Source organism: Lontra canadensis, unplaced genomic scaffold (assembly GCF_010015895.1).
Source record: "Lontra canadensis isolate GAN:19392208 unplaced genomic scaffold, GSC_riverotter_1.0 scaffold133, whole genome shotgun sequence".
Classification (NCBI taxonomy): Eukaryota; Metazoa; Chordata; class Mammalia; order Carnivora; family Mustelidae; genus Lontra; species Lontra canadensis.
Genome location: NW_022631127.1, coordinates 1773638 through 1797257, shown reverse-complemented (window position 1 = coordinate 1797257; position 23620 = coordinate 1773638).

Here is a 23620-nt window from a genome sequence, read left to right as displayed (position 1 = left end):
GATTTCTTATTTAGTTACACAAACATATGAAATTTAAATACTACATTAAAACAGAATGCATCTTCCACCTCTCTGCAGAACACCTGTTAACTTACCAGCAACCAAACCACTAGAATGCACCCTCTGCGGAAGAACAAATAGAAACCAAGTCTCCCTGATTGATAATTTGAGTCTTCCTGATTGTGACATAAATCATGAATTAAAATGTGATTAGCACAGATCAGATGTGAATAAAACCCACACTACTCAGAAGCCACATATTCAAAGATGGATGGTTTGCCATCATGTAAATTAACCTCAGAGAAGACCCCCGTGGAATTTTCAAAATATAGATAAGCAACAGGAAACTCCTAGTCAATAGAATTACAGCTCTGTGCCTTAAAGGGTGCATCTGCTTTATTTTCATTATCGATGACTCTACGATCCATCCTACAAAACCTGACATAATCTTGTTGAGAAAAAAAATACAAAAAAATACCGATGTGGTCTGCTGCCTCGTTTCTGCTTGCCAAGTTGGGAAAGAAGAAAACAGAGTTATTATGCCACCCAGCTCTACCGCAACATTCCAACAGTTCCGATTGACAAAACAGCATCCGTCATGCTCTGCATCGCAATTTTTCCTTGCCATTTTCTCCCAGCTCATCATGACATAATTACGTTTCATTTCTTTCCAGCCAGGGGCCTGTGTTTTTTTTCACCCAGGACAGCAGCTGGGAGGCTCAACCTTGATGCTTCCTCAAAATGGTGACATGGGCTTGCTTTTTGTTGCAGTCTTGACAATTCCGATTTTCACACTCCTGCTCGACAAATTTTCTTGCTGCCAAAAAAAATGCAATCAGCCCTGAAACTTTCACAGGGCTGTGCAAAGGAGTTTCCAGGGGGACCTTAGTACTTGTAATTGATCCTTGAGCCAACTTGTTTGGAAATGCGTTGAGAACACTAGCTGCTCTCATTCTTTTTATAGCTTCGTAATTGCTAAAGGAGAATTGTCTTTGTGTCAAACCCATCTGAACATTTTTATTCTCCTTTCTATTTATGTCTACTCATGTATACTCACATCAACATCGTCTGAGAGATGGGGGACGTCAGGCCAAAGCCTTGTCAATAAAAATCCAATGCTTCATGGCAAAAACTCTAAGACCTTGTGTGAGTGGTAAGAATAGCTAACAGTTTTTTGAGTGTTATTGTATGATAGACAGATAGCTGTTCTAAATGCTTTCAGTAGAACACCTAATCTATGCTTCACAAAAACCATGAGATAGGTGCTACTAGGATTCTCATTTTTTCAGAGGAGGGCGAACAGACCAAGAGGGATTGGGGAAACCACATCACCTGAGAGCCCACAGCGGATGTGGTTGTGCTGGGAGTTAAATCCAGGCAGCCAGAGCCCGGATCACGTGCCTTGCCCACCTTCTGCAGTGCTCATCACCGGCTCCCAGAACACAGGAGGTCCAGATGTATCCCCTCCCGGGCTTGTTCCTCAGGAAGCAGTACAATGATATTGAAAACCCGATAGCCCATCAAAGACTGGTTACCTTTTGTATACTAGATGCCTTCTTGAAATTTCTCTTCCTGATCGTATAGAATTTAAACAGTTGTGGTCCCGGTTGCACACTATTTATGTGAGTATTAAACAGTTTCCTTTCATCCCCACGTGGTGAAACTGAATAGGAAAGGCAGGGATTCACAAGCCACCAGTGAATGGAGGCTTTGGTTGTCGTGTAAGGAGGCTCCATACTGGTGAGACCACTTGTGGGAAGATCAGACAAGAGATGCCTACGGGATGCCCGCCATTCTTCCCAGCCCAGGCGCCAGACATGGGACTCAAGAGGCTTTCAGATGAGCCAGCCAACTACCTACAACCTCATAAGAGAACCTAAGCAAGGACCACCCAGCTGGCACAGTCAACCCCCCCGACTCATGGACTTTGACTCATTTTAAGACCAGTGTTTGGGGATGCTTTGTTACTCAGCCATACATAACTAAAACACTGGGCAAAACAGCAGCAGAGAACATGGGGGAGAAAAACCCCCCAGCAGGCTCACATTTTAACCAAATATTTGGAGAAGGACCCACAACTGTGATGTACTCATAACATCTATTCCATTGGGGCTGGGGTTGGTACGGGGTAGGCAACGTTACTTGTGGGACTTATATCCCATGGAGTGGGGCAGACTTGAGTGAGATAATCCATTATGTCAGTTTCCAAAATTCGCCCTATCATCTGGGGACCGGGAGGAGTCTATCAAGAGGAAGGGCTTTATAAAGGCAGATAAAGTAGAATCACTCTTTTGACCAGGCAGTGAGCAATTTACCATGTCTGAGAGGCTGAGTCTGTGAGCTGTTGGTGATGCCTTCTGCAATGGACACAGGCAGGAGCAGGGAATTAAGAGCCCATGTCGAGGGCCTGTCTAAATGTACCAGCCACTGGGCTGGAGAAGGAAGAAGTGAGTGGCACATGGCCTATGTCCCAATCAAGTCTGTTAAACTAAGATGTTTTGTAAGTTGAGCTCTTTTTATGCTTCTTGTATATTCCCGGTTTTCACTTTTATTCTCCTTGATATTTAACAAGGTCTTTTTGAAAACTCCATCCTGCTTTGGTTATGTTATGGCAAACCACATTTGGGCCACAGTTTTATTGGGCTTCCTTTTAAGATTTTATTCCAAAGTAATCTCTACACCCAATGTGGGATTCAAACCCAGAACCCCAAGATCAAGAGTGGCATGCTCCACTGACTGAGCCAGCCAGGCGCCACTGGGCAACAGTTTTAAAAAGGGAGTATCAATACAATGCCAACACAACAACAACAACAAATAATCCAATTAAAAATAAGCAAAACACCCAGATAAACATTTTTTCAAAGAAGATATACAGAAGGCCAACAAGTACATGAAAAGGACATATAAATCAAAACCAAAATGAGATAGCACCTCACACTTGTTAGAATGGCCATCATCAAAAAGACAAAAGATAACACATGCTGGCAAGGATGTGGAGAAAAGAGAACCCTCGTGCACTGTGGGTGGGAATGTAAACAGGTGCACCCACTAGGGAAAACAGTATGGAGGTTCCTTACAAAATTAAAAATAGAACTACCATATGATCCAGCAATCCCACTTCTGGGAATATATCCAAAGGAAATGAAATCACTAACTTGAAAAGATATCACTGTAGCATTATTCACAATAGGCAAGACATGGAAACAACCCAAGTGTCCATTCATGGTTGAATGGATAAAGAAGTTGTGATATGTGTATACACACACACACACCAAACAATGTATACACACAATATATATGTACACAAAATTTTATATAAATGTGTATTATATACATATACGCATACAAATTGAATATTATTCAGCCATAGAAAACAAGAAAATCCTGCCATTTGCAACAACATGGTGGAACCTAAGGGTATGATGGTGGGTGAAATAAATCAGACAGAGAAAGACAAATACTGTATGATTTCACTTCTGTGTCTAAAAAATTCAAATCTAAAAAAGCCAGAAACATAGAGTAGAGTGACAGAGAGTGGAGTGACGGTCACAGGAGACTGAGGTCAGGGGGAAGTTGGGAGATATTGGTCGAAGGCTGTATATTTCTAGCTGCGAGATGAACAGCTCCCGGAGTACTGACGTGCAGCATGGTGACCACAGATAATAACACCGTATTATGTACTTGAAGTTGGCTAAGAGAGTAGATCCTAAGTGTTCTCACCACAAAAAAGAAACGGTAATTATGTGATTAGGGTATTATTTTCCTGCATTGTGGTTTGCAAATCACGCCCAAGTGGAAGGCCAGGGTAAACATGGAAGTCAGCTCAAGGGTTTCCCTTGGCTCAAAGATCATGGCTCTAGGCTACTCGCTGTCCAATGCCTGAAAAGTATTGCTTACATTTTGTCCATTTCTAAAATAGTTATTAAGGGTGGAAGGTTACACCTGATACCAGCTACTCTATCATGACCAGACTGGAAGTCTGTTGAGTAGGTAAATATCAAAATAGGGCAGCTCAAAGTCACCTAACATAACTAACACAGAAAATACAGAGGGTTGTCTCCCTCTGGGCCCATCGCATAGCTGACCTGCTGTCTTGAGCACAGGTCCCAGTCTCCTCTTTCTCACCAGCATGTCTTACAACTGGTCCCATCCCAGCTGACACTCTATCCTTTTCCCTGTCTCCTTCCCTGAGACACAGGAATTATAAAACGGCCATTGTTTGGAGGAAAGTGAAATTCAAGAAAAAAAGCTCAAAAGGGTCTCAAAATACAAAGATCATATAATACGAAGCAGGACAATGGCTTCTAAACATAGGAATGTATTCTGTTGAAGGCCAAATACAACATGAGAAATTAGAAACCCCTGAGTAGCTGTTGGCTCATATTGCATTTTAACAAGGCAGAAAATTCTCTGGATGATACGCCCTAACAGAGGAACAGCAAGGACAATTCAAACTCAAAACAACTCTTCAATGCAAAACAGGAAAACAGATACATAGCATACACACACACACACACACACACACACACACACATTATGTATCGATTATAAGTATATATACAGATCTTACACTTGAAGTGGTACTCAGTGACCTCCCATTCCCAATCTCCAGCTGAGGTTAAAAAGACCAAAAAAAGCATGTTCAGGGAGCCGCGTGGGGGTACAGTGAGTTAAGCCTCTGCCTTCAGCTCAGGTCATGATCCCAGGGTCCTGGATTGAGCCCCCCATCAAACTTCCTGCTCGACAGGGAGTCTGCCCCTCCTTTTGCCCCTCCCCTCCACTCCTGTGCAGAATATTCTGGACACCTGCTGTAGCTGGCCAATACTGGGATTGAAGTTCTGTCCCAAAGAGTCTATAAAATGGAAATAAACATATAGACAATTGACATTAACAACACATTCTATGCAAAACCGGGCACACTCCAGGTGCTTTAAAGTATTTCTGAATAAACATCTATAAACCAAATCTCCAAGCATTCATCCCAAAGACTTCCCTTCACGGGCCACTCTTAGATTCTTCCCTGGTTCCCTCTGTTGACCCGAGATCTTATCCACTCACCCTGTTTACTGTTTTTGAAAATTTGTTTTACTTGGAAACCACTGTTGCATCTCTCCCCAGCATTCTAGCTTCACATCTGGCTTTGGGGACCATCAGCTTTCTGAGTGCATTCACGCCTGCTAATGTTTCTACAATCTTTATTTTGGGGAAATTTGGTGCACTTTGGCTTTGAAACATGTGTACAGAAGATTTTTAACATAAGAAGCCCTGCATGCATTGTTATTTTTAAATGAATGTATGCAACTGTTAAATTTTGTGCATCTTGGGTTTTGTTTTCCACAGCTGACTGGCACATTCCAAGTCAGGAACTGAGGTCGATAAGACAGCTGCCATGAACAAGGGGACCCGTGACCACAAGAGAACCGATGACAAAGTCTGCTACTGTATTGACATGATGTTGTGGGAAGATATGAAATACTAAGGCACGAGACTTCCATACAAGACTTCTTAAAGGTTCAGAAAATCAAAAATGTATAGATTCTAACACATATATAGTCTAACACATGAAATGTAACATTTATCTTAAACTATGGTTGGTTCTAAGTCGTAGGAATATCCAGGTGGCGGAGCTGGAAGAAATTTAACATTTTTTTCCTTTCTGGAAAGCAGGAATTTTGTTCTAATCTCAATCCTGCTTCTACCTAGCTGAGTGACCACAGGGGAGTCATTTAAACAATCTGAGTTTCCTTGTTTGAAACCAATGATTCCTCAGAATTTCCTTATTGTACCCTTCTTCCATCCCCATCCCATGTCCCTGGAAATCTGTAATTCTCTGGGAATTTAGTACTATTTGTTTCAGACACTTCCATTCTTTTAGCTAAGTGTTACAGATTGCAGTGAAAGAATAGCTGGTGGGAAATATTTTTCACATGTCAAGGCTAATGTTTAGAGCACAGAAAACAACCAACAAATGTCCCACTCAGTGTCCTGATTACACTATCTTTGTTAATCTAACCTTTTCAATTCGGTTTTAAGTCAGATGCTCTGGGGTTAATCATATGATGAATGAATGCATAAATGACTTTATTTCATGTTTGGACGTCTTTCCATGTACCCTCAATGGGTCAGTGTTGCTGTAGCAGTTCTCTACAAGGAATATCCAGATTTATGCTAAATAACTAATTAGCATTTTCCTTAAAATACTGAAATCATCAAAACTATTTGCTAAAATCTATAGACTCTCAATTCTTTTTGCTCAAACAATGAATTACGCTTTCCTGTGGCTCTTCCAATCTTTATGCACCTCTAATCACCCAATTTGCAGGTTATAATGAGATAACACAGTTACACATGTGTGATGTATTTTTTTCTCAGATGTTGCACACTTTTCCTCTAGAACTATATAATCTTCATTTGCAATGGCTACGACATATTTAATGGAGTGGATATAACAATTTTTCATCAGCTTTATCTGTCTTCCATTGAAATAAATGAGTAAAGGTCTAGGATCGGTGCATTTTGCCTACTTCTTCTTAGGTCTCCTTTGTTTATGCTTAATAAAAGATGCTACAATTTGATGCATAGATTGTGTAACTGCTGTATTTCCATGGTAGTCTGTGGCATGAGAAAGTGCCAGCTTTTGTCTTATTTAAGACTTTGGGGCCTGAATTTTACCTTGTTTTATACTAGGATTATGACCCCCCCAACACACATACCCACTTCATTTTTTTGCTGGTGTATCTTTGTGTATGTTTTTTATTTTATTTTTTTTTTATTGAAACACAATTAACATACAGTGTTATATTGGTTCCAGGTGCACAATATAGTGACTCGACAATTCTGTACATTACTCAGTCTCATCACCATAAGTATACTCTAAATCCCTCCACCGAATTCACCCTTCCTCCTACTCACTTCCTCTCTGGCCACCATCCATTTGTTCTCTCTGTTTGAGAGTCTGTTTTTTTTGTTTGCTTGTTTCTTTTTTCTTTTGTTTGTTCATTTGTTTTGTGTCTTAAATTCCACATAGGAGTGAAATCATGTGTCACTTGTCTTTCTCTGTCTGACTTATTTCACTTAGGATAATACCCTCTAGGTCCATGTTGTTACAAATGGCTGTTAGTTTGAGTTTTTTCTATTTTGCTTTGTGATTCAGTCTGAAGATCATTTTCTTCTAATGGGAGAATTATATTTACATTTGTTAGTATGACATGTGTTTGGTCTCAGTTTTGTCATATTTTATACAATGTTTTCTGGTTTTTGTTTTTTTTTAAAGATTTTATTTATTTATTTGACAGACAAAGATCACAAGTAGACAGAGAGGCAGAGAGAGAGGAGGAAGCAGGCTCCCTGCTGAGCACAGAGCTCGATGTGGGACTCCATCCCAGGACCCTGAGATCATGACCTGAGCCGAAGGCAGAGGCCTAACCCACTGAGCCACCCAGGCACCCCTGTTTTCTGTTTTTAAGTGCTGCATTGTAGCAGTTCCTGGTCACTTCCCCACCCCCGCCCCCATGTTAACATCCTTGAAATTAAGATGTGTATGATCTCACTATCGATACAATCTTAAGATCTGGGGTGCCTGGGTGGCTCAGTGGGTTAAGCCTCTGCCTTCTGTTTAGGTCATGATCTCAGGGTCCTGGGATTGAGCCCCGCATCGGGCTCTCTGCTCAGCGGGGAGCCCGCTTCCTCCTCTCTCTGCCTGCCTCTCTGCCTACTTGTGATCTCTCTCTCTGTCAAATAAATGTATAAAATCTTTTTAAAAAATCGAATGAAATTTGGTATATCTTTTGATATATATGTGATGTCTTTTCTCTACATTTTATTGCAGTGCTTCATCTCTTAAGGAAGATTCGTTATAGAAAACCTGTAATGTCTTGTCTAGAACACCTTGTCTAAAAAGCGAACAATAGAATCAGCTTCTATCTCTTCTTCCTTGACCTCTTCCTATCTTTTCCTACCTAATTTATTCAATAATACCAGTTTTCTTTAAGTTTATCTTTTTATTCTTAAATATTCTTCAATTTGGACAACACAGTGTTTCAGCATTAAAGACAAGGTGATCCACGAGCTTATTCAATCTTATTTATACATTGCCAGGGCACATGACAATGACATTATGTATCATTTGGCTCTCTCTGATTAACAAAATACCTCAGAAGGGAGAGGCTTACAGCAGTGAACATTCATTATTTGTCATAGTCCTGTGGGTTGGCTGAGCAGCTAGCTCCTCGAGGCCAGCTTGGTCACATGGTCTAGTTAAGGGGTTGACAGCAAGAAGGGTCCTGAGGGGCCTCCCTCAGGGGTCTGGCAGTGGCCAGATGTCAACTGAGACAACAGCCATCCACCTCTAATCATCCAGCAGGCTAGCCTCGGCTTGTTCCCATGGCCAGATGGCCGCCGACGGGCTTCCGGCAGCAAGAGAAGCAAGCGTTAACCCCCGAGTGTTTTCAGGTCTCTGCTTGGACCACACCTACTATGATGCCATTGACCAAACAAGTCATGTGGCCAAGCCCAGAGTCAGTGTGGGAGAAAAGCCATTTTGCACGGTCTACCCCACGCTCTGTTCCATTCGTCTCATCCCCTTCCTTGCTTGTGCCTTGGGTCTCTTGTCAAATATTTCCAATGTTCAATCCTTTTGTGAGGTCTCCTCTGCCATCTCTTGGTTGTTGAAGTTCATCTTCCAGTGGTTCCCCGAAAAGGATGGGCTACCTTCCTCCAATCTGTGTGAAGGCACTGTATGTGCTGGCTGAAGCCAGGGCCTGAGTCTGAGAAGTGGGCGGATGTGGCTAGAATATACAGGCAGGAGGGCAGCCCACTTGTCTGGCCAAACTTCCGTTTCCGGGCTGCTCTATGTTACTCAAAGTCAGCTGCCAGCCCTCAGGTCTCAACTGGATGCAGACAGACTTTTTCATACCCAGGAGCCAGAACTGCGGTCTCAGGCCCTAAGTGAAATCTACATTCCTGCAAGGGAGTTGGCATCATCACCCCGGGGTCCTAGAGGGGACCCTTCCCACGATGTGTCAGACTAGACTATGGTTCTAGCTCTTTACCGGCTCCCCAGTTACAAGAGTAGACAGACACGCCCATGTTAGGTAACATCCACCCACAAGGACTCACGTAGAGTTTCCCATCCTTTGACACGATTTGGCTGAGGGGATGTTAGCAGATGAGACGCAAGCACAGGCTTGCAAGATGCCATTTTTGCCTCTGTCATATCCATAAGAAGAATATTCCTGGGGAGTCTGCTGGCCCAGAGAAGATGAGCAACATGCAAGCCGAGATGCTCCAGCCCACTCACAGACGGGAAGTAGGAGGCAGAGCTGCCCTGGCAGCCATGACCTGAGGCAGGGCCACCTGCTGAGCCTAGATCAGATCACCCCAGGCCAACCTAAGGTAAAAAATGAATACTGCTTTAAGCACCTGAGTTTTGAGGTGCTTTGTTAGGCAGCAATGTTATTGTTGCAAACTAACTGATACATGTCAGAATTTCATCTGTGAGTGTCAGTGTCCCAGGCAAAACCCTCAAGGGCCCCACTGAAAAAAGGTGACCTACTTTCCGGCTGGAGCCACCTCCCCTCTCAGGCTCAAGCTGACACTGCTCCTCCCACAGCCATTGAAAGCTGATGACAGAATTCTGCCCAAGGATTAGCCAGGAGCTGCACCAACAATAAAAGTTTTCTATCTTCTCCAAATTCTCTTATCCCTTATCACTCCCATTCTGTAAAGTATCTCCCGCTCTTCACTCTCAGCACAGCACTAAAGATTCAGAAGTCCTCTAATACCTATTATTTGAATAATCAACGTATACCCTTGAAAGTCATTTTCTGAAAATGTTGCTTAAAAGGTCCACCATTCATTGTATTGTATCTAACACACTTATGTTATGTTATGTATCTAACCACTGATGTTATGAATAAAAAAGCCAAGTTATATTTCAATGGAATTTGACTCTGATTGCATTTCATTTAAAATCTAGCTCTAGTATTCTGACACTGACACACATTTTAACGGATTGCTGGAACCCTGTGACAAAAGAGGGGGTAAAATTCCATTAAACCTGCTCCAGTCCTTCCAAAGTTGGTGTTAAGAGAAACCTATTTGGCCTAAAAGGAAACTCTCCCTTGCGCTAATATACTTGCTTAATCACTCAGCAGAATTAAAACTGGATCCTTTCCTGCTGTACTTCTCAGTACTTTTAATATGCTAATGCACATTGTAGAGCTCTGAGAGGGGAATTAGCAGGCAGCATTTCCTAAGCCAACTTGGCCCCGGAACCCTGAGAACTTTCTGTGCTTAGGGCATTTGTATGATTAATATCAGCCCATGGAACACAGTTTGAGAAATTCTGCTCTTTTCCAATGACCTACAAAGTAATAAATCATTTTGTCAGCTACACAGTTATATTTAAATCCCACCTTCCTGGACCTAAATTGACTACCCACCCCCACTCCTTGGTAACCTTTTTATGGCTCTAGCACACTTGAAGGGAATAAAGCATCAAGGCAGGGGGCGGGTAGGAAACCACTAAACAGGTCAGAAATAATTACAGTGAAAACACTTTTTTCAGTTGAACAAAGTCTCACAGGTTTATAAAAGAATCCACGGTTATCTCGCTATTCACCCTACAACACTGGGTCTTTGAGGGAAGCTTGTGACTGGATCTGCACTAATAAGGAAAAGTTTTGAAGCGTTCCAAGGAATGCTGGATTTTTTTGGCACCCGCCAAGGTTACAGGACACCATTTAACTCTTATTGGTAAAAAGTGGTATATTGCATCTTACAACCTGATCCATTGCCACAGCTGCATATGGGCCCACTTGGAGTGTAACAAATTTGCACAAGTTCAACATTTAACAGACACCTGCCTTCAGAAGTTACAGTACTTCTGCAGCGAGCTCCCGGAAACCAAAGGGGAACCACTGAGCCGATCATGGCAAATTACATAGCACCAAAAACTACGTAAGTGCTCTGGATTAAACGGTATCCAGATAGAGCACTATTTTCCTCAATGGTACTTGGTTTAATTTAGTTATTTCAGTATAAACAAACACAAAAATAAAGACGAGAATGAAAATGCCTCTATCCCACTTGGCCCTCCAGAGGTCACTGGAACAGCACACATGGGTTGGGTACTAAAGTCTGTATGTATGGAAAAATTATTGATAGTCCAAATTGCCCTTAAAAGTCTTAAATTTTTTCTAAGGTGCATGATGCATGGTGTGTGTCCCCTCAGTGAGATCCACCCAGGCCAAGAACTAGAGGCACTTTTCATGAAAAAAAAAAAAAAATGATGCTATCAAGGACTATCATGGAAACCTCCAACAAATGGAGCGGCATGTCTGAATCTTGGACAAAGTACCCAACATGGTAAAATTATTTTGTTTCCCCAAATAATATTCCCCAAATAAAATTATTTTGTTTCCCAAAAAATACATGTTTTGCAATTCTAAATAAAATTACAAAGTGCTTTTTCTTGGACACCTGAAGTCGATGCTAAAACTGAAGTCAAAAAAGTTATATAAGGAGAGTCAAGAAAATATTGAAAATAAAGAGAAACGTATCCTAGCATGAGTTAAAGAATATTTTAAAGCTAGGGGAGGTAAAGTATTATGTTACTGTGACAGGACAAACAGACAGTCCTGTAGGAAAAAAGAGAGTACAGAAATGGACAGAATAAGGAAATCTGATATAGGAGAAATTTAGAATTTCAAATCAGAACACTCCAGATGGAGTGATCAATAAATAGAATTGGAATAATTAACTCAACACTTGGGGAAAAGTAATAATAAATCTGGATCCCCATGTCATTCTTGGGGATGACATAAAATAAATCCCAAATTTATTCTTGGAGATGACAAAATAAATCCCAAATGGTCAAAAATCTAAAGCTTTTAAGTAGATAAAGCCACAAATACACTGGAAGAAATAATGATGCATTTTTAAAAAATAATCTTGGGATTGGGGAAAAAACATTTCTAACCATATTGCAAAACCCAGAAAACAACAGAACTTTAAAAAATTCCATAAAGTTGATAGACAAAGGAGGAGGGGAAGAATATTTGTAATGCATTAGAGGAAAAAAAACTTAATATTTGATATCATTCTATCTCAAATAAGCCAATAATAAAACAAAGCAAACCCATAAAAGGAAACTGGGCAAAGAAATTGGGCAAGAAAAGTTAGGAAAAAAAAAAAAAGTTGGGCAAGAATAATTACAAAAGAATACAAATGAACAGTAATCATATGCAAAGATGTTCAACTGTGTTAACAACACAAAGCAAAAATAAAAACAGGATAATAATTCTCGCCTAACAGAATAGTACAGATGAAAGACCACAGAGGCTGGCACTGGCCAAGATGGAGGCCTTCGGTGCTCTGACACCCTCTGCACACAGGCTGCTGGTGAAAATCCTGAAGGTAAAGTATGCATGCTTTAACAATATCCAGTGGGAAAAGGACAGTTTCTTCAACAAATGCTGCTGGGGAAATTGGATAACAATGTGCCAAAGAAAGAAACTGGACCAGGTTCTTATACCACATATAAAAATAAATTCAAAATGGATTAAAGATCTAAATGTGAGATCTGAAACCATTAAAATCCTAGAAGAGGGCACAGGCAGTAACTTCTTTGACATTGGCCATAGCAACTTTTTTTCTAGATGTATCTCCTTGCAAGAGAAAAAAAAAATACACTATTGGGACTATCAAAATCAAAAGCTTCTGCACAGCGAAGGAAACAATCAACACATCTAAAAGGAAACTTATAGAATGGGATAAGATATTTGCAAATGACATAAGAGGTTAGTCTCCAAAACATATAAAGAAATTCTATAACTCAACACCCCAATCTAAAAATCATCAGAAGATAGGAACAGACATTTCTTCAAAGAGGACATGCAGTTGGCCAAGAGACACATGAAAAGGGCTCATCATTACTTATCATCAGGGAAAGTCAGATCAAAACTACAATGAGATACCTCATACCTATCCAATGGCTAAAAACAGCAACACAAGAAACAATGGGTGTTGGTGAGGATGTGGAGAAAAAGAAACTCTCATGCACGGTTGGTGGGAATGCAAACTGGGACAGCCACTGTGGAAAACAATATGGAGTTTCCTCAAAAAGTTAAAAATACAACTACCCTACAATTCAGTAATTGCACTACTGTGTATTTACCCAAAGAATACAAAAACACCAATTCAGAGGGATACATGCACCTCTATGTTTATATATACATATATACAGAACGGAATATTACTTAGCCATAAAAAAGAACAAAATCTTGTCATTTACCATGACATGGTTGGACCTAGAGAGCATAATGCTAAGTGAAATCCGTCAGTCAGAGAAAGAAAAATACCATATGATTTCACTCCTATGTGGAATTTAGGAAACAAAGCAAACGTGCAAAGGGGAAAGAAAGAGAAAAAGAAACAGACTCTTAACTATAGAGAACAAACTGATGGTCAACAGAGGAGAGGTGGGTGGGAGGGATGGGTGAAATAGGTGATGGGAATTGTGGAAGGCACTTGTGATGAGTACCTGGTGTTGTATGGAAGTGATGAATCACTATATTGTATACCTGAAACTGACTTTACACTGCATGTTAACTAATTGGAATTAAAATAAAAACTTTAAACAAACTACTAAAAATTATAATTATAAAATTATAAAATTATATATATATAAAATTATAAAACCAACAAAAAGGTATGTATACCTTTTGCCCAAGAAATCCCACTTCTAAGAATCTATCAGAAGAAGAAAATTATTAGAAGCACAAAAAGCTGCACGTACAAGGAAATTCATCGCCATATTTACAATTGCTAGGAAAAAAAAGGAAATGGAATGAGATCAGTGAGAAACAGTTACGGAGATTCTGGTCCGCTCCGTGCACCATACCATGCAGATGCCAGAAACAATGGTCTATGTCACTGACATGTCTATTAACAGTCAAAGCATCAAACTAAGTTACAGAAAAGGAAGGGTGATTCCTTTTGGCAAATAGTACGTACGTTTATCAAAACAAGTACATGGCATTGTTGTCTAGAGCAATGCTTATCAAAAGGCTTTTGTTGTTGTTATTCTTTGGGATATAGTTTCAATTAAGTTACTGTGCTCGCATTAAGTTTTCCATAACCAATGTTTTCAAAAGAGAAAAAAGTCATGCCTAGATGGGCCAGGAAAGCCCATGCTGCAAGCGTGGGAGAAAATCTGAAATGCAGAAAGCTAATAGAATGTTGAGAAAGTGATCCAATTACATAGGGAAGTTTAGTTTATGACAAAGGTGGCATTGCAAATTAGTAAGAAAGAGATGAGTTCTGGCGTGCCTGGGTGTCTCAGTCATTAAGCGTCTGCCTTTGGCTCAGGTCATGATCCCAGGGTTCTACGATGGAGCCCCGCATCAGGCTCCCTGCTCTACGGGAAGCCTATTTTCCCTCTCCCACTTCCCCTGCTTGTGTTCCCTCTCTCGCTGTGCCTCTCTCTGCCGAAAAAATAAATAAAATCTTTAAAAAGAGAGAGAGAGAGACAAGTTCTGAATAAATGGTGGTAGAAAAACTATCACATCATTGAGGGCAAAGAGGAGCACTCTCTTTTCACCATGACTGATCCCAGATGCATTAAAATTTAAGCATAAAAAACAAAGACAAAAGACAACTAGAAAACACAAGAGGATGTTTTTACGGTCTTTAGGTGTGCGTGTCGGGAAGCAGTCTTCTATGTATGTGAATCCTAGAGGCCCAAAAGAAAGAAGATGGATAAATTCAATCACATAACAAATTTAAATTTCTAAAGTGAAATGTACCATAAACAAAGTTCAAATACCAATCTCATGCAAGAGAAAAATAGAGTATTTCCTATCAGTACTACAAACAGTGTCTGCAAAGATATAATCAACACCTTAACTGCGGCGATCTTTATTTCCTTCTATAATGTTCACATTTTCTTGATTTTTGCTAATGAATATAATACTTTCATAAACGAACAAAATACTCTTTTTACTTTTTTAATATTTTTTAAAAATTTATTTATTTGCCAGAGAGAGAGAGCGCACAAGCAGGAGGAGGGGCATGCAGAGGGAGAAGCAGGGTCTCCCCTGAGCAAGGAGCCTGATGTGGGACTCGGTCTCAGGACCTGGGATCATGACCTGAACCAAAGGCAGATGCTTAACTTACTGGGTGACCCAGGCATCCCCAAAAAACCTTTTTTAAAAACTAAAGCTGGGGCACCTGGGTGGCTCAGTGGGTTAAAGCCTCTGCCTTTAGCTCAGGTCATGGTCCCAGGGTCCTGGGATAGAGCCCCACATCAGGCTCTCTGCTCAACAGGGAGCATGCTTCCTCCCTCCCCCGCCTGCCTCTCTCCTACTTGTGATCTCTGTCTCTGTCAAATAAATGAATAAAGTCTTAAAAAAAAAAAAAAAAACTAAAGCCAAAAAAACTTTGGGAGGAAATACAATTATTCATAAAAAGTTTTGAAATGGAGGTGGAGAGTAGAATTTCCTAAGCTTAAAGATTTCAAAAGAAGGAAAAAAAGTCCTTTCCTGTGTGGGGCCAAACTTACACATCCAATGGCATCCTTGAAATCTCCAGTTGGGCATCTCGTAGACAAACTTCGTCCTAGCACAGTGCAACTTCTTGGTTCCCACACCCAGGGAGGGTGAGGGAGATCTAAACCCCAACTACTAAAACAAAATGAAGTCAACCTATAACTTTTTCAATGAGTCCGTCAAGACGTAACAGGGTCTGCTGTTCTTTGCTGAAAGCTCTTTAGTACTGTCATCAGTTGGGAGAAAAAGCAGCAAGAGGCGGCCATGTCCCTTTCTCCTTGAGGACCTGGCCTAGAAGTTGGTCATCTTATCACTTCTCACATGCCATTGGCCAGGACGAAGTCACATGACTGTACCTAGCTGCAAGGGAGGCTGGGAGATGCTATCTTCCTTCTGGGAAGTCACATGCCTAAATGATATTCGTGTGGGGGGAGGAGAGGCTGGATAGTGAAGGATCCATGGTCTTTGGCGTAATTATGGCGTAGCATGTAGCACATGATCTCGTTTGTATAAAATACACTGCCCACACTCTCTCACACACACGCATACACACACACACATGCACCATGATGGATGGGAAGACACTTAACAAAAATATTGGGAGTTTGGATGAGTTCTACTCACTTCCTTGGATTTTTTTGCTCTCTCTCTCTCTCTCTGTCAAATAACTTATCTTTAAAAAAAAAAAAAGGAGGAGAGAAGGTCATAATTTTCAGTAGCTTTTTTTTTTTCCCCAAAATGAATGACATAAATTAAATCTAAGGTCAGAGACTTCCTCGTGAAACACATATGAGACATAGGAGTCTCTGGGTTTCAGCTGGCTCTCCAAAACTGTCTCAAAGTGGAGGTCTTTGTACACCCCCAACAACAACATGGGATGCCGGCTGCCTCAGGGAGGGGGGGACATTGAGCAAGACACATCTGGGTCTAGAGCAGTTCCAAGAGGGAACTGAACTATGGGTCCCAGCAGCTAACACTCAGCTGGTGGAATCAGTCAGTGGAATGTACTTCCGTGCTGGAGTGGGGAATCTCAGTGGTGTATGAGGGCACATACTACACTAGGGACAGATACGAGGCGTGGCCAGAGAAGAAGGAAAGAAAGGAAAGTCAGAAATATCATTCTAGGGGCACCTGGGTTACTCAGTGCGTTCAGCCTCTGCTTTCTGTTCAGGTCATGATCTCAGGGTCCTGGGATCGAGCCCCGCATCGGGCTCTCTGCTCAGCAGGGAGCCTGCTTCCCCTCCTCTCTCTGCCTGCTGCTCTGCCTACTTGTGATCTTTCTCTCTGTCAAATAAATAAATAAAATCTTTTACAAAAAAAAAGAAAGAAAGAAATATCATTCTACACATACTATGTGCCTTTTGTTTGTCACTGTGCATGTTTCCTTCTTCAGTTCAATAACGTTACAAGCTGAGTGCTTAAGTTCAACATTTTTATATGTATGGAAACTGAAGTTCAAGGATATTAGGAAAACTTGTCCAAGAAGAGGCAAAAGAGAAATAATAGAACAAGGATTCAAACTCATATTGGATATTTTATTGCAAAACCACTTTCTACCTCCAACATTAAGTCATGAAAATTGGGACCTTGTTTAGTTTGATTTGGATGAGAATTGTTAACGGCATCACAAAAGACCTTCAAAATCATGTTGGCAATGAGGACAAAGAAGTGAAATTCTGGTATAAGGAGAAAGTAGTGAAAACAAATTAATAAATAAAAGAGGAACACCTGGGTGGCTCAGTCAGTTAAGCATCTGACTCTTGTTTTCCGCTCAAGTCATGATCTCAGGGTTGTGGGATTGAGCCCCGAATCGGGCTCCCTGCTCAGTGGGGAGTCTGCTTCTCCCACTCTCTCTGCCCCCTCCCCACCCCCGTACATGCTGTCTCTTTCTCGCTCAAATAAATAAATAAAATATTTTAAAATAAATAAATAAATGCAACATGTGCTCTTGCATTGGGGGAAATGGTATAAAGGGTAACATGAGGGCTTAGGCATAAAGTCAGTATGGATTGTAGGTATGGTAACAGTTTTGTTATTGATGCTAAATTTCCTGATTTTAATAATCACACCACAGACATGTAAAATAATATTCCTGTTCTTAAAATTACATATGTAAGTGTTAAGGGGTGAGGGTTATGATATCTGTAGTTTATTCTCAAATATTCAGAAAACAATTATATGTAAAATAAAAAATAAAAGTATCTATGATATACACATCGAGAGAAAGTAAATGCAGCAAAAAGTTAATAACTGGTGAACCTAGGTGGAAAAATATATGAGAATTTATTGTAATATTCTTAAAACCATTTTGTATGTTTAAAATTCTTTCAAAATGAAAGGAGAAGGAGAAAGACCCCCCAAACAGGAGAGCCAACAGCACAAGAGAATGTCCAGGCCTCCTAAAGGAATTCAAATCTAGTAAGTCTCCTGATGGGCAAGTGTTGCAATTGATAAAAAGTGGATTATGATCCTTAGGATTGACAAACTTGAAGTTGATCCTTGGGAAAATTCTGAGATATATTTTCAAATGGATAGGCTGTGAACATTTATTTATTTATTTATTTTTAATTTTTATTTTTAAAGATTTTTATTTATTTATTTGACAGACAGAGATCACAAGTAGGCAGAGAGGCAGGCAGAGTGAGAGAGGAAGGGAATCAGGCTCCCTGCTGAGCAGAGAGCCCGATGTGGGACTCGATCCCAGGACCCTGAGATCATGACCTGAGCTGAAGGCAGAGGCTTTAACCCACTGAGCCACCCAGGTGCCCCGGCTATGAACATTTAGAAAAGACTGTGATCTCCAACAGCCAATATGAACTCCCCCACAAAAACAAATAAATGTATGCAAATTAGGTCAAACTAAACTCATTTTCTTTTGTAAAGTAAATTAAAGACATGATCATCTGCACAGTGTGTCCTGATTTGGGCAAAGCTATTGACTAAGTTGTTCATAACATGTTCATGGATCAGAAGACAATACAACCCTTGCAGGGATTTTTATAGTAACCTGAACACCAGCACTCACAATGAAGACTGAATCTGCTTGGGGATAGGGGTAGGGTGGTAGGTTAGTTTCTAGGGCTGCTGTAAGAAAGCATCACACAATGGTACCACCACAGCATGAAATTTATCTTCTGGCAGAGCTGGAGGCTGGAAGTCTGAAATTAAGATGATGGCAGGGACAGCAGTTTCCTTCTGAGGACTGGAAAGGGTCTATTTCAGCCCTCTTTCCTTGCCTTGTAGAAGCCAACTTCACTTGTATGGGCAACCACACTGTGTGCCTGTCTGTCTTCATGTCTCCCCCCTCCTTTTTTTTTTTTTTTTTTTTTAGATCAGTTATTTGACAGAGAGAGAGAGAGAGAGCAAGCACAAGCAGGGGGAGGAGCAGAAGGAGAAGAAGAAGCAGGCTCCCCACTGAGCAGAGAGCCCAATGTGGTGCTCAATCCCAGGACCCTGAGATCATGACATGAGACAAAGGCAGATGCTTAACTGACTGAGCCACGCAGGCGCCTCCAAGTCTCCCCTTTTGATAAGGACACCAGCCGTTTGGATTAAGACCCACACTTAATGACCTCATTTTAACTGGATTACCTCTGTACAGACTCTATCTCAAATAAGGTCACATTCTGAGTTGCCAGGGAGTTAGGACTCCCACGTATGAATTGGGCAGGACACAGTTCAACCCATAACAGTAGAGGTGGTGGACGTTACTTAGCAAAGTGCCACAAAGCCTTGCTCTGTTAAGCTCTAGCAAGGAAAGACCACAGGAGACCCTCTCTTCACACTCGGGGACTATCAAAAAGATGCAAAGGGAAAATAATCAGTAGGATGATGAAGCAGCTGGTATAACAGATATGGAATGAGGGGGTGGGGTTCCATGGACCGATCCCTCTCTGGCCAGTGGCACCGCCCTAGTATTCCCCACACATGCTCTTGGGAGGCGTGAGGATTAAATGAGAACTGGGCAGGCAGGAGGCATAAAGCAAACAGCAAGGCTCACATGACCCACTAATCACTGGCATCATCACCTCCTGGAGATGGAGTCAGAGCCCCAGCAGGAGTGCCAGGCAGAAGATAGCATCGACATGCATGAGTGACGGCGTTCTGTCATTTCCTTTCCAGCTGTCTTTAGTAGGGTTGGGAGATGCGGGGGCGGGGTGGTGGTTGTGCCACTTTAGCTTCTGGTTCCTTCCCACCTCCCTGCCTTGATCCCATAATCTTCCACCTCTCTGACACTTGGGATCTCCCCCTTTCCTAGGATGTCTCTCGGCTCTTGCCTTTCTAGAGATCTAAGGCTTCTATATGAACATATTCTAAATTTACCCTGAGGTCCTCTTCCACAGCTGTTCCCAGGCGTGCCCCCGAGGGTCTTAGAGTGCATCATACCCAGACCCATACTCACATCATTGATCTAGTGTCAAGAACGTTAAGGAAATCCTTTGCATCTTTACTGCAGGATTCATCAGAACCTTTAATTCTGCATTCTGATTCTCCAATAAGGAATATGGAACACAGCCTTTCTCAAACTGTTCAGATTCAGAACTCCATTTTCTAAACATCTCAAGGAACTAGTGTTCTCTGTTCATAAATGCTGGTTTGCACTCAGTGTCTCTGCCTCTGGTTGGTCCACAACAGACAGCTACCCACCAAAATCCTTTCTGTCTTTTTTTTTTTTTTTTTGGACATGGAACTAGACTCCACTTCCCACCCTTCCTCAAAGGTAGGCATGACCATACGCCCTCATGCTATCCAATGGGATGTGAGCAGGTGTGAGATTTGCCCCTTCTGGGCCTGATCCACAAAACTGCTACACATCTTTTCCTGCATCCTTTCCTTTCCGGATGGCCAGGAAATGAAGACCTGGGAGCCCTCGGCAGGGCCACTGACAGCCAGAGTCCCTGAACCACTAGATGAAGGACAGCTATCTTGATCTGAATACCTATCTCAGACTTTGCATAAGCAAAAGATCACTTCTATCATGTAAAGTCATGAAACTCTGAGGCCTGTTATTATTGTAGCCTAACTCACACTGCCCCCATTTGCTTCTTCGATCCCTGTAATTCTGCATGAAAGAGGAACAAACTTCCTTTTGCGCTAGGCAACTATCAGTCAGATTCGTTGTTAGAGCAGCAAAACCTATATACCTTAACTTACATCGTATATAAATATTGGTCACTGTATAATAATGCAACAGACAGCAAAATCAGTTATACCTGCTTGCTAAAAAAGCAAGGTTTGGTGACTCATATACTCAGGATCTGAGGATTTCATTGCTGGGGAAAATGAAATAATCTTGGGATATAGAGAGAAATTTGGTTTCCAGAAAGTTCACAATCTTTGAAAACCCCTCAGATCTATTGGATTTAGGGTGCAGCCTTGAACAGCGGCAGGCTGAAGGCTGGAATGTCTGAGCGTGGTTTATCATCACAGAAGGGGGAAAGCCCGGCTTAGCAGTGAGATAACTCCCTTACCCATGCTTCCCTGTGACAGATTCTGGAAGCGGAAGAACCTCCAAAGGAAATATGGTCCATATCTCTGCCTCAAGACAGGATCCGATCAATATCACGGGGAAGAAAATGGCTTTCTGTCCCATTTTCAAGATCTTAGGGGAAAGGAGTTTCCAGTGAATATCACACGCCACATCAGGGAAAATGATGGTGAGTTATTTTATAGTTTATCAAAGCCGTTTTCCACATCTGTTTGCTCTCCTCGCTCATCCTTCTAATAACCGGGCTGTGAGGTAGACACATTATCACTTTGCCTTCCTCCTCCAGAAGTCTGAGTGTCCAGAGGCCATGAGGCCTTCAGGAGCAGTGCCAGGTTAGGACACCCGGTGTCCCATCCCCAGCCCTGCTTTCCTGTCGCTTACCAGCCTTGCCTCTGTCATCCAAATCAGTGAACGTTCCCTGACCCCGTTTTCTGGAAGGTCTGAGGCAGGCGTGTGAATGTGTCACAAAGGCGAACAGGACAGAGCCCTCAGCTTCTGGGAGTTTTCAGGCTTGATGGGAAACTATGACAGGTGTGGCCCCATGCTACAGAATGGAGCTCTGGAGGGAGAGTGCCATGTGACAGCCACAGGCCACAATGCTCGGAGCCCTTTGGACCCAAACAGCTGATAAGAATAGCAAAATGAAGGTGTTGCAATTTCTACAGCCTCCACGCTCCCACACCCACAGGTGCTGAGCCGAAGCTGCAGGCACAAATATCACCCCCACTCCTCCCCACACACCCCTCTGGCCCCATCAGGTCCTGGTGGCCTCATTCCTCAGAGCCCACAAACCTCAGGAGGAGGAGGTGTGGCAACACGCATCCCAAACTTCCAACTATAAGAGCTGGAAAGTACAAAAATACTTGTTTCTCCAGGTTCCATTTCTCAGCCTCTCTCAAAGCCAAGGTGTGGGGAGGGGACCTGGCTTCCATGGTCAGAGGCACACCCACAGGTCACCTGGCGGTAAATCAGGTCCTCTGACAAGCTCTGTGGGAGAGCGTGAAGCAGCTGTGGAAGTTTCTGAAGTCCACACACTCTCAGGGCAGAGCAGCAGGCGATGGGGGCCTATCTGCTGACTGTGGCCCCGGGACACACCGTTCCCAGTGCTCTAACATCCAACCCTGCTTCCTGGGCATCCCACACTAGCTGAACTGAATTCCACTACCCACACCAAGTGGCTCTGACCCGCTTACTGGTTCATTCCCTAATAATTATTGAGCACGCCTTTGTGCCAAGCACTTTTCCAGGTGCTGAGGATCTAGCAAGGAAGAAGAGAGACAAACTACACTCCCTTCAGGGGGCTAACATTCAGCATGAAAAAAGAACCAGCTACAGACAAAAGGCAAAATCAATGGTGTGATAACTTGGGTTCCTGTTTCTTACCTCTCCCTTTCAAGTTGCTCCTGGTTGCTTGCTGAAATTAAAGCTGACAGAAGAAATCTCGGGGTTCCCTACATCCCTTCCCCCACAGGGTGACAAGCCACTTCTGCTGATGTTCATGCTTCCGCACCAGACTCCGTGGTTGGGGGCGGGGGGGTGTCAAGCCCTCGGTCCACAAACTACAGTGTGGGTGAAATACTACTTTCTTAGTGCCAACACGTTCTAGTGGAAGTTCCCATGCCACCAGGATGGCCAAAACTTCCTTTTCCCAGAGTCGCATCTAAGCTCCATTGGGAGGGGGGCAGGAGTGTCTGACCAACACAATGGAGTCAGGCCAAGGGGCATGCATTTGTATGCTCAAAGTCTGCCATTTGTCTGTACTGACCCACCAGATGTCTATTGCCCCAAGGTCCTTGGTCTTGCACAAGTCTCCGCCTACCAGTCTGCACGAGCCTCTCTGGTTCGGTGGCTCTCTCCACCACTGGGGCCCCAGCAGGATATGCCAGCCTCTGGAATGGTTACCTAAAGCCCTCGCTGGCCAAGATGCTGTGGAGTCTTCCTCTCTTTGGGTTCTGGCTGCCAAATTGCCCCACACCTAGTCTGGCTCAATAGGGCATGATCTTTGTTACTTCTCCTCCAGAGACCTCCCTGTTTCTCATTTGGGGAAAGAAGTACTATGGGAAGAAGATCCCATTACTGTAAGTTAGGTTTCCTCCCAAATGTATTACACATGCCAATAATTCATTTCTCTCCTGAAATAGGCCAGGCTCCTGGAATCAGAAGAGAGCATTTCTTCCATTCCCCACCTGCCAGGTTTTCTGAGTCCTGATTCCCCCATGCACACACACCGCCTCCCCCCCCCAGAGGAAATGAGCCTAGAATACTTTCAACCTTGAAATGGTATAGAGAAGCAAAGCGTCATAAGGAAATACATGATGAAGGAAGGAGGGTGGGAAAAAATAGATAATATTTCAAAAATATCACTCCATAGACAAGAAGATAGAGCAGAAGAACTACAGCAGGAGAGGAAGAATGAAGACCAAGAAAAAAAAGCTGATACCGCTGGTGTGTATCCATTTGTCATTCTGTGGCCAGCTGGGGGTTTTTTTTGGTGGTTGATGGGGGAGATGAATTAAGTTTAAAATAATCAGGTTGGTTGTTCATTTTTTCACTTAGATGCCTGATTTTCCCTAGTCAAGGAACT